Source organism: Bufo gargarizans, chromosome 4 (assembly GCF_014858855.1).
Source record: "Bufo gargarizans isolate SCDJY-AF-19 chromosome 4, ASM1485885v1, whole genome shotgun sequence".
Lineage (NCBI taxonomy): Eukaryota > Metazoa > Chordata > Amphibia > Anura > Bufonidae > Bufo > Bufo gargarizans.
The window spans coordinates 6,141,471-6,154,250 of record NC_058083.1 but is presented as its reverse complement, the minus strand read 5'-3'; the positions used below and the strand labels follow the sequence as shown (position 1 = coordinate 6,154,250).

The 12,780-nt window shown below is 46.3% G+C and overlaps 1 protein-coding gene across 3 annotated transcripts in view; it reads left to right on the top strand.

Annotated features, from left to right (window-relative positions):
- The window catches only part of ADGRF5 (adhesion G protein-coupled receptor F5), a 174,373-nt gene that overhangs the window by 96,047 nt on the left and 65,546 nt on the right, over positions 1–12,780 (top strand). Inside the window, exon 1 of one of the 3 annotated variants that reach the window (XM_044289292.1) lies at positions 10,217–10,380. The exons of the other annotated variants lie outside the window; for them this stretch is intronic. The gene's annotated coding sequence lies outside the window, so the exon portion shown is untranslated. Of the gene's footprint in view, positions 1–10,216; positions 10,381–12,780 lie in introns of those variants that run through there. 3 annotated transcript variants of the gene reach the window in all.

Below are 12,780 nucleotides of genomic sequence, written 5' to 3'. Positions count from 1 at the left end.
AGTGCTATGTAGTGCTCCAAAGTAATAAAAGTGGGATGTGGAATAGAAGAGAGGTAGGTGCCCAAAGAACAGTGCTATATAGTGGCCTCAACTAATAAAAGAGGGATGTGGAACAGAGGAGAGGTAGGTGCCCAAAGAACAGTGCTATATAGTGCTCCCAACTAATAAAAGGGGAGTGTGGAATAGGAGAGAGGTAGGGGCCCAAAGAACAGTGCTATATAGTGCTGCCAACTAATAAAAGATGGATGTGGAACAGAGGAGAGGTAGGTGCCCAAAGAACAGTGCTACATAGTGCTCCCAACTAATAAAAGAGGACTGTGGAATAGAAGTGAGGTAGGTGGATAAACAATTAGTGCTCTCAGAACAGTATGTTTCTTGTCACAGGTCCGACTGGTTGGGGGTGGTATTTAAAAAAAAACGAAGTGACCTGGAGGAGAGGATGGGAGGAGTGATAGTGGCTTTGATGGTGGTAGAAGAACTCACATTTCACAGTGGCAGCCTACCAGAGGCATTCAGTGATAAAGGGGCACCCTTTCTTTCCTCGGTGCACTCCCTGGACTCTTTGGGGGCTCCTGCCTGTTGTTAGGTGGCGTGCCTTTGATGGTTCATGTTTGGCAAGGTGCAAGGCAGGAGGGTAGAATCAGATCCCGGGGGTTGAATGGCTGAGTCAATAACCAGGACCGGATGATGGGTGATGCAAAACAAGCAAAGATCAGACACAATTCTGAGGTATTTCACAGACTTTGCTTCTCCTAATAGCTATGTATAGCCAGCAATGATGGTAGTAGTAGTCCCTGAATGTCTCTCTCAACATTTTACAGTTTACAATCTTCCCAAATTGACCACATACATGCAAAACTCTGACAATTAGTACTGGAGATCCGAAAGCAGGGTGCAGAGCTTTAAATGAACAGTCAATCCATTATATAGTGTGAAGGGTGCTCTCAGCACATACCCCCTTTCCACAAGAAGTAAAGTCCAAAGCCATAAACAAGCTTTATCTTTGCAAACACACACAGTCCCATCGTGATCCGAGACAGTCTATGGATATCCTTCCTGCTTTCTCTCAGGGTTACTCCTCCCAGGAGTTTGGTACTTGCCCTTAGCATACAAGAATAGAGAACCTTTGGAGCAGGCCTTACACTGCACATGCCCATGCAGCTCTTCATCCCTTAGCTGCTCAGGCCAGACTCCCTGTATAATGCAATTTAGACTACACTAGCATCTTCCTCAAAGGGGGAAGATCCCCACTGAGTAGGGAACAATAACTAAGCTGTGCTACCTATATACAGCCAGGTCCATAAATATTGGGACATCTATACAATTCTAACATGTTTGGCTCTATACACCACCACAATATATTCAAAATGAAACGAACAAGATGTGCTTTACCTGCAGACTGTCAGCTTTAATTTGAGGGTATTTACATCCAAATCAGGTGAACGGTGTAGGAATTACAACAGTTTGCATATGTGTCTCCCACTTGTTAAGGGACCAAAAGTAATGGGACAGAATAATAATCATAAATCAAACTTTCACTTTTTAATACTTGGTTGCAAATCCTTTGAAGTCAATTACAGCCTGAAGTCTGGAACGCATAGACATCACTAGATGCTGGGTTTCATCCCTGGTGATGCTCTGCCAGGCCTCTACTGCAACTGTCTTCAGTTCCTGCTTGTTCTTGGGGCATTTTCCCTTCAGTTTTGTCTTCAGCAAGTGAAATGAATGCTCAATCGGATTCAGGTCCGGTGATTGACTTGGCCATTGCATAACATTCCACTTCTTTCCCTTAAAAAAATCTTTGGTTGCTTTTGCAGTATGCTTTGGGTCATTGTCCATCTGCACTGTGAAGCGCCGTCCAATGAGTTCTGAAGCATTTGGCTGAATATGAGCAGATAATATTGCCCGAAACACTTCAGAATTCATCCTGCTGCTTTTGTCAGCAGTCACATCATCAATAAATACAAGAGAACCAGTTCCATTGGCAGCCATACATGCCCACGCCATGACACTACCACCACCATGCTTCACTGATGAGGTGGTATGCTTAGGATCATGAGCAGTTCCTTTCCTTCTCCATACTCTTCTCTTCCCATCACTCTTCGGTCATCCACCACAGTTGTTTTCCCTGGTCTTCCGGGTCTTTTGGTGTTGCTGAGCTCACCGTGCGTTCCTTCTTTTTAAGAATGTTCCAAACAGTTGTTTTGGCCAGGCCTAATGTTTTTGCTATATCTCTGATGGGTTTGTTGTGTTTTTTCAGCCTAATGATGGCTTGCTTCACTGATAGTGACAGCTCTTTGGATCTCATCTTGAGAGTTGACAGCAACAGATTCCAAATGCAGATAGCAGACTTGAAATGAACTCTGGCCCTTTTATCTGCTGATTGTAATTGGGATAATGAGGGAATAACACACACCTGGCCATGGAACAGCTGAGAAGCCAATTGTCCCATTACTTTTGGTCCCTTAACAAGTGGGAGGCACAGATGCAAACTGCTGTAATTCCTGCACCGTTCACCTGATTTGGATGTAAATCCCCTCAAATTAAAGCTGGCAGTCTGCAGGTAAAGCACATCTTGTTTGTTTCATTTGAAATCCATTGTGGTGGTGTATAGAGCCAACAATGTTAGAATTGTGTCAATGTCCCAATATTTATGCACCTGACTGTAGCTCTTGAGACCACATATGTAGTGAGCCAATATGTAGGTGCAGAGGATGGAAGTGGTAGTGGCCCTGATATGTGTAACGGTGTACTACCTAAGACCGTTACTTTCTGGGGATCAGTGCAGTGGAAAGGTGGTTTGAAGAGTCAGGCCCCAAGTAAAGGTATAAGTTTTTCCTTACCTAGTACAAAATATAACTTATAGCACATCCAGATGTAGTAGGTACAACATGCAGTCACCAAGAGATGACATGTGGTGGATGGCTAGGTGGCAATTAAATTGCACTTGCATGCACTTTTGCATATAGGTGTGCACAGTGGAATACAGGCTTGGTGTTTCACTGGCCTGGAAGAGGCCTATGGATGTCTGAGCTGTAGTCCCTCATCTGCAGCAGGGTCCATAAAGCTCTGGTTTTCCTCTGACCTTCACTCTTCCTGGAGTGAAGATCTGAGGAGAAATTATCACGGCCTCCATGGAGTAGAATCTCTGCATGTGCTTCATCTCCCCTCTGTCTGGACTCGAACTCCAGGAAGTAGAACCATCCCATTCCTATCAAGAAAAGAGGCCCTGTGTGGTTAACTCTGTTCCTGCCAACCATTGCCAACCTTATCTCATACTCTGGGATGCATGGCAGAACATAAAACATTGCGTTAACAATACATAACACAGGTGCAGATACCCCAGTTATAACACAATGCATTAGCTCTTAGCAGTAATCCACTGGGTCACAGCACAACACCTTTAAGGCCCTTTTACACAAGCAGATGATGGGCTGAATGAGTGTTCATATGCTCACGTTCTAACGATCGCGCTTCCCATTTCGGTTTTCAGCTGGTGGGAAAGTCCTATAAACAAGTGTAAATCGACTGATTATACTGCTGATGGGCACCCGTTCAGGGCTCGGCTCACGCAGAGGGACGATCAGTCAGTGATTACGAGTGACTGACGGAAAGGTATGAGCGAATTATAACCTGACATTGTGCTGTTCTTCTGCAGAGCAATTGGCCTTTATCCTTTAAATGTCACCGTAAAGTATTTCCTGATTTCTATGACATATTAATACAGTGATTTTATCTACTTAGACAGGTCGTTAAACCAGTCCCCATTGCTGATGGCCTCCATTAACTCCAGCTGTAGTCTGCTCTCCCTGCATTCAGAGGTATGGAGAGGGCCCAGCATGCATGTTAGTACCTGCATTCCCTGGATTTAATGGGGGCTGTTATGGCACAAAAAATGGTAAAAAGCAGAGTGGACCCAGCATGCAGGTGGAGCCTGCAGTCCCTGAATGTTATGGTGCTCGTTATGGCACATAACAGGTAGCATTTAGTGTTAGGTTCCCGTCTTACAGAGATCGCCTTGATGTGTGGCAGACGGGCCCAAATAATTTTGTACAAAATGTATTTGCCAAGAATCTCAAATGTACAAAATAAGCATAGCATTAGCACCAGAATATTTTCTTACTATGGTATTATTGTACTTTATTTGTGTTTGCAAAGTGCTGCTGCATTGTGTGTTTTTTCTTTATGTTTCTAGCCATGGCAGCGCGCACCTGCACATTGGGATGTGCTGACTGACCCCCCTTTTTCTTGAGGCCTAACATAGACATAATGCATATCCGAAGCTGCATTATCTATACTTAAGTAGACAGCTAGACAGATGGATGGATTAGATACGATAGATAGATAGAAGAGAGAGAGAGATAGACAGATAGAGAGATATGCGATGGATAGATAGATATATAGATAGATGGATAGAGAGATTCCCACTCTACTTTGCTGTCCAGAAGAGGGCGCTATCATTCAGATCCCATCTTCATTGCAGCAGTCCCAGCTCCTACCATCACAAAGCCTTGCTACACCAAGAAGCCCCAGAAAAACAAATCACCCTGCAACAAGTCACCCAAACCCAGCCTGCCCAAGCCACCAACCAATATAGCCTGACAAAGGGCGAAATCCAGAGGATGATACACAAGTACAAAGAGGAGTAGATTAGCGTCTGGAGGAACGACATAAGAACATCCCAGAAGCTGACAGTATACCAGAGCCTGCAGAGGGAGTACAAACTGGCCCCATATCTGGAGAAACTCTCCAATCCAAAAGACAGACAGATCCTGAGCCGGTACAGACTGAGCGCCCACAGCCTGCTCATTGAATCCGGGCGTCATCGACAGAGGTACATGCCCAGGGAGAGCAGACTGTGCCAGCAGTGCGACCAGGAGACCGTGGAGGCAGGGCCAGCGCCACCTGTAAGGCGACCTAGGCAGCCGCCTAGGGCGCAATTTAGCAGGGGGGCTCCAGCCCTGTGCTGTTTAAAAAAAAAGCGTTGGTTAAGCGGTGGCCGGGCCGGTCCTGCTGCAAGTTTTTTTTTTAAGTACGGCGGCCGGCCCTTCCCCGCACCGGGCGGCTGCCGCACTGCCCGGGCTGGCGCGTCTATGATTGTGCACTGCCCGGGCGCAGCCTGAAGAGAGGGACTAACAGGAGGGAAGCGCCTCTAATGTAGCGTGGCCGAGCTCTGTTCGGAGAGTGACAAGGGAGCAAGGGAGAGGGGAGAAGAGAGTGACGAGGGAGGAAGGGGGGGAGAAGAGAGTGACAAGGGAGCGAGGGAGAGGGGAGAAGAGAGTGACAAGGGAGCGAGGGAGGGGGGAGAAGAGAGTGACGAGGGAGGAAGGGGGGGAGAAGAGAGTGACAAGGGAGCGAGGGAGAGGGGAGAAGAGAGTGACAAGGGAGCGAGGGAGAGGGGAGAAGAGAGTGAAAAGGGAGCAAGGGAGGGGGGAAAAGAGAGTGACAAGGGAGCGAGGGAGGGGGGAGAAGAGAGTGACAAGGGAGCGAGGGAGGGGGGAGAAGAGAGTGACGAGGGAGGAAGGGGGGAGAAGAGAGTGACAAGGGAGCGAGGGAGGGGGGAGAAGAGAGTGACGAGGAAGGAAGGTGGGAGAAGAGAGTGACAAGGGAGCGAGGGAGGGGGGAGAAGAGAGTGACAAGGGAGGAAGGGGGGAGAAGAGAGTGACAAGGGAGCGAGGGAGGGGGGATAAGAGAGTGACGAGGAGGGGGGAGAAGAGAGTGACAAGGGAGGGAGGGGGGAGAAGACAGTGACGAGGGAGAAAGGGGGGAGAAGAGAGTGACAAGGGAGCGAGGGAGGGGGAGAAGAAAGTGACATGGGAGGGAAGGAGGGGGGAGAAGAGAGTGACAAGGGAGGGGGAGAAGAGAGTGACGAGGAGGGGGGGGAAGAGAGTGACAAGGGAGGGAGGGGGGGAGAAGAGAGTGACAAGGGAGGGAGGGGGGGAGAAGAGAGTGACAAGGGAGGGAGGGGGGAGAAGAAAGTGACGAGGGAGGAAGGGGAGAGAAGAGAGTGACAAGGGAGGGAGGGGGGAGAGAGAGTGACAAGGGAGGGAGGGAGGAGAAGAGAGTGACAAGGGAGGGAGGGGGGAGAAGAGAGTGACGAGGGAGGAAGGGGGGAGAAGAGAGTGACAAGGGAGGGAGGGGGGAGAAGAGAGTGACAAGGGAGGAAGGGGGGAGAAGAGAGTGACAAGGGAGGAAGGGGGGAGAAGAGAGTGACGAGGGAGGAAGGGGGGAGAAGAGAGTGACAAGGAAGGGAGGGGGGGAGAAGAGAGTGACAAGGGAGGAAGAGGGGAGAAGAGAGTGACGAGGGAGGAAGGGAGGAGAAGAGAGTGACAAGGGAAGGAGGGGGGTGAAGAGAGTGACAAGGGAGGGAGGGGGAGAAGAGAGTGACAAGGGAGCGAGGGAGGGGGGAGAAGAGAGTGACAAGGGAGGGGGGGAGAAGAGGGTGACAAGGGAGGGGGGGAGAAGAGGGTGACAAGGGAGGGAGGGGGGGAGAAGAGAGTGACAAGGGAGGAAGAGGGGAGAAGAGAGTGACAAGGGAGGGGGGAGAAGAGAGTGACGAGGAGGGGGGGGAAAAGAGAGTGACAAGGGAGCGAGGGAGGGGGGAGAAGAGAGTGACGAGGAGGGGGGGAGAAGAGAGTGACGAGGAGGGGGGGAGAAGAGAGTGACAAGGGAGCGAGGGAGGGGGGAGAAGAGAGTGACAAGGGAGGGGGGAGAAGAGAGTGACAAAGGATGGGGGCAGAAGAGAGTGACAAGGGAGGGAGGGGGAGAAGAGAGTGACAAGGGAGGGAGGGGGGAAAAGAGAGTGACAAGGGAGGGGGGAGAAGAGAGTGACAAAGGATGGGGGCAGAAGAGAGTGACAAGGGAGGGAGGGGGGAGAAGAGAGTGACAAGGGAGGGAGGGGGGAGAAGAGAGTGACAAGGGAGGGAGGGGGGAAAAGAGAGTGACAAGGGAGGGAGGGGAGGAGAAGAGAGTGACAAGGGAGGGAGCGGAGGAGAAGAGAGTGACAAGGAAGGGAGGGGGAGAAGAGAGTGACAAGGGAGGGAGGGGGGAAAAGAGAGTGACAAGGGAGGGAGGGGGGAGAAGAGAGTGACAAGAGAGGCAGGGGAGGAGAAGAGAGTGACGAGGGAGGGGAGGAGAAGAGAGTGACAAGGGAGGGAGGGGGAGAAGAGAGTGACAAGGGAATGAGGGGGGGAAGAGAGTGACAATGGAGGGGGGGAGAAGAGAGTGACAATGGAGGGGGGGAGAAGAGAGTGACAAGGGAGGGAGGGGGAGAAGAGAGTGACAAGGGAATGAGGGGGGGGAAGAGAGTGACAATGGAGGGGGGGAGAAGAGAGTGACAAGGGAGGGAGGGGGAGAAGAGAGTGACAAGGGAGGGAGGGGGGGGAAGAGAGTGACAAGGGAGGGGGGAGAAGAGAGTGACAAGGGAGGGGGGAGGAAGAAGAGAGTGACAAGGGAGTCCCGAGAGCCAGACTGCAGACAGAGACCAGATCATCTTATTGTCCTGGTGGTAAGTAGACAATGCAATATGTTTATTATGTAATTGTTTAGTTATTAATACTACATTGGAAACTAATTTACCTCACATTAAAAGGACACTATAGTGCCAGAACCAGTACAGTTAATGTAGTGGTACTGGTGTCTACACTGTGCAGTACTGGTGTAAAGGAGCACTATAGTGCCAGGAAAGCAAACTCATTTTCCTGGCACTATATAGTTGTTAGGAGTGGGGCACCCTCGTGTCCCCCTCCCACTGGGCTGAAGGGGTTAAAACCCCTTCAGCCACTTACCTTTCCCAATCGCCGGCACTGGGAACTTTCCCCCCCGATCCTCCTCTCAGCTGCGCATGCGCATGCATTCAAAACTATGTTTTCACAGTGAGAATCGCGGAAGCACCTCTAGCGGCTGTCAGGGAGACAGCTACAATAAGCTTGATTAACCCTAAGGGAAACATAGCAGTTCTTTTAATTTAAATGCTGAGAAAGGGGTGGAAGATATGTGATGTCATGATATGGGCAGATCATCTGATAAGGGAGGGGGGGCGGCAATTTTTATCTTGCCTAGGGCGGCAAAAATCCCTTTACTGGCCCTGCGTGGAGGATGAGGCTCATTTCCTGCTGCGGTGCCCCAAATACTCAGCAGTGAGGGAGACTGACTTCAGGAGACTGTCTGATCTCTGCCCAGACTTCATCTCCATGGAGGAGGAAGAAAGACTCTCCATACTGCTGGGGGGAGAGGAGAACACAGCGGCCACAGCAGCACAATATATTACTGCCTGCCATAGACTGAGAGGAGCCTGATATACCATGGACTCCTATACCCCCACCCTGTATATGTCCCCACCCCCAACCCTACCCAATTATTTACCACTTGCTTTGGCAATGCTAAAATGTATTTAGTCCTGCCAATAAAGCTGATTTGATTGTATAGAGAGATAGATAGATAGATAGATAGATAGATAGATAATAGATAGATAGATAGATAGATAGATAGATAGATAGATAGATAGGAGATAGATAGATAGATAGATAGATAGATAATAGATAGATAGATAGATATGAGATAGATAATAGATAGATAGATAGATAGATAGATAGATAGGAGATAGATAGATAGATAGATAATAGATAGATAGATAGATATGAGATAGATAATAGATAGATAGATAGATAGATATGAGATAGATAATAGATAGATAGATAATAGATAGGTAGATAGATAGATAGATAGATAGATAGATATTAGATAGATAGATAGATAGATAGATAGATAGATAGATAGATAGATAGATAGATAGATAGATAGATAGATAGATAGATAGATAGATAGATAGATAATAGATAGATAGATAGATAGATAGATAGATAGATAGATAGATAGATAGATAGATAGATAAAAAAGATAAAATTCCATGGCACATCCCAGGCTTATATCCAAAAATTATTTGGGATGTGCTGTGGAATTTTTTCTTTTGTTTGTTTTGGAAGTTGGATCGCTTCCACATCCGCTGGCACCCCTCTACGACATTCTGCTGTGCTGCACACACCTCTTGGTTTTGTATTAGATAGATAGATAGATAGATAGATAGATAGATAGATACAGGGGCGTAGTTATAAGGGGTGCGGAGGTAGCCTGAGCGGGGTCCAAAGACCCTTGTGGGGCCACATAAGATTCTGGTATAGAAAGTGCTTGCAGGTTACACTTCTGTCTGGAGTGAAGGAGTTAGGTCAAGAATTTCAATTTTTGTTTCAGGCAGCAGGAAGGCTATGTGCTCCCCTGCCCCTGGTTACAAAGCACTGAGGGAAGGGGGCCCAAGCTGAACTCTTACACCAGGGCCCATGACCCTTTAGCTACGCCCCTGGAGAGATAGATAGATAGATAGATAGATAGATAGATAATAGATAGGAGATAGATAGATAGATAGATAGATAGATAGATAGATAGATAGATAGATAATAGATAGATAGATAATAGATAGGAGATAGATAGATAGATAGATAGATAGATAGATAGATAGATAGATAATAGATAGATAGATAATAGATAGATAGATAATAGATAGATAGATAATAGATAGATAGATAGATAGATAGATAATAGATAGAAGATAGATAGATAATAGATAGATAATAGATAGATAGATAGATAGATAGATAGATAGATAATAGATAGATAGATAGATAGATAGATAGATAGATAGATAGGAGATAGATAGATAATAGATAGAAGATAGATAGATAGATAGATAGATAGATAGATAGATAGATAGATAGATAGATAGATAGATAGATGATATGAGATAGATAGGTAGATAGATAATGCATAGATAGATAGATAGATAGATAGATAGAGAGATAAACTGTAGATAGATAATAGATAGATATGAGATAGATAGGTAAATAATAAATAGATAATAGATAATATATAGATAATAGATAGAGAGATAAACTGTAGATAGATGATAGCTAGATGATAGATTCTCCAGTCTTGCTGGCTTCGCTTGTCCAGGTGATGTTTTGGTGAGAGGGGAATATTCGCCGCCTCCTCCTGTCGGACCTGAATGTCCAGGTGACCCTCTGCCTCCTTCACCTCTTGTTTGTTTGTAAGGAATGTAAAGGCCATGAGAACAAGTTCTTCCACCTTAAGAAGGAGAACCCTGTGGAGTCCTTCCTAGTCTGAACTCGTCATGAGGAAGTCCTGCCAGTACTATCTGCGGTGAGGCCGCTAGGTGCCCTGTTCACACACACACCTCGCTGCGCGGGGACTCTGCACCTCTCCGGATTTTCTCCAGACTCCTTATGGATTATTACTAGAAACATGCGCCTTCCTCCAGAGACACTGCGGCGAGGACCAGCAGAACCCATCATCTAAGCACCATCGGAGGTAAGTACGACCGCTGTACACTGTGTAGGAATGTAGCAGAGCTGGATACGTTGTGTCTTGTGATGACTTAATTACAGTCCTGAGGAGACTTTACTTTCAGCCCTATGTAAACGTTACTCATGCCTGTTGCAATGACAAACTCAGCTCTCCTACATCTGTGCTGCACATATATCTAAATCTTGGTTTCCCTGCTGTGGGTTTTCATTATGAATGGCGCTTTCTTAACGCGGTCTTGAAAACTTGTCGCATGACCTGCGGCACGACCTCCAAGTGAAAACAATAGTTAGGTGGTTTCAGCGCAGCCAAAACAGACGGAATCTGCGCTGAAACCACCTTGTTTTCAATGGGAGGCCAGTTTTCGAAAGCTGCAGCGGGCATCTGCTCGCGGTTTAGCTCCATTCAATCGCAGATCCATGTCTGAACATACCCTCAATACGCCAGATAGCAATACGTGGACTGCAGCATTTTGCTGTCCGGCTCAAACACTGGTCCTGCGCCACGACCCATTGATTTCTATGGAGCGCAGCGGTTACGCCAGGTGCACCGCATGCACTTCTTATCTACCTGCTGTTTGCCTCCGGCACAACCAAAACTGATCCGCTATAACTGGTATATGTGAAGAATCGCCTACATTTTTTAAAAAACTCCATAGATCTCATGTGCGATGATGTCCTGATGTGGCAGATGACAAGGTCATCTCTGCTATAATTCATTTAGATGTAGCAGAGCCGGATAGATCATTGAAGTTTTGAGATTCGTTGTCTGTATGCCGCCGTGATAGGTTAAAGCAATGGCATTGAAAACGCATGCGATTTGGGGATGCGTTGTGGGAAATGACAATAGATGTAGCAGAGCTGGATCGATCGTTCACATTTTTGGGGCTGATTGCCCGATATGAGTTAAAACGTGTGATTTTATGTTGTGTTGTGGCTCATGACAGTTAGGTCCATATATATTTGGACACTGACACAATGGCATCCATAATAGGTCTGATTTCATGATGTGTTGTAGCAAAAATGACAAGGTCAACTCTACGATAGATAGATGTTAGCGTGTAGCAGAGCTGGATTTGTCATTGAAACATTTGAGACCACATTGTTTGTACTCCTTGATAAATTAAAATAATTCCACTGACATGTCCGAATTCACTATGCATAGTGGCAATTAACATGGTCAGCTCTGCTATATTCATATAGATGTAGCAGTGCTGGATTGGTCCTTGAAGTTTTTCAGACAGCACAGTGATAACTTACCAAGAAAAAATAGTGCAATAGACAAGAGATGTGCTTTTACAAATTACATACTCAGCTCTGCTATACCCATATATTTAGCAGTGCCGTGTTATTAATTGGTCATGTCATTGTGCGTACTCCATTAAAATGATAACTAGTGTTGATCGCAAATATTCTAATCGAGAATTTTTATCGCGAATGTCGCCACTTTGAGAATTTGCGAATAGCTAGACTATAGTGCTATATCTTCGTAATCGCGAATATTCAAAATTTTTTTTCATCCGTACCCACGGTCCCTCACTGCATCTTGCTTGTGGGCCAATGAGAAGGCTGCAATATCTTTGACTTCAGCAGTAGTGTTGATTGCAAATTTTCGTATCGCAAATTTTTATCGCAAATTTTCCAATTGCTGATTTTCGCAATCAAGAAAAAAATGACTGGCGATCACGAAATCGTGATTATATGACAAATATTCGCCAAATGCGCCGAATACAGAAGTGAACGGCGCGGGATTTCGGCAGCGATGCGGCGGACCGTGGCATCAATCAAGAGGAGCGGGGCGGGCAGAACAGGGGACCTGGGTGGGATAAAGGGTGAGTAGACGGAGCCTCTAGGTGCTGATTTTACACCCACATAGCACCTAATGGGTCATTAGCATTGCGCAGAAGGAAAGGAATGCCATATGGTTTTTGGAGGGCAGATTTCAGTGGGATAATTTTAAGTTGCCATGTCACATTTGAAGCCCCCCTGATGCACCCCTAGAGTAGAAAGTGCATCAGGGGACTTCAAACAAAAAATAGCCATTTTGGCACAGTTTTTTTGTTTTGCTATTTACAATGTTCATCTGACAGGTTAGATCATGTGGTATTTTTATAGAGCAGGTTGTTACGGACGCGGCGATACCCAATATGTATACTTTTTTAATTTATTTATGTTTTACACAAAAACAGCATTTTTTTATTTAAAAAAATTATGTTTCAGTGTCTCTATATTCTGAGAGCCCTATTTTCTTATTTTTGGGTGATTGTCTAAGGTAGGTTCTCATTTTTTGCGGGATGAGATGACGATTTGATTGGTACTATTTTGGGGTGCGTATGATTTTTTGATCGCTTGGTATTACACTTTTTGTGATGTAAAGATGACCAAAAAAATTGCTTTTTTGACATTG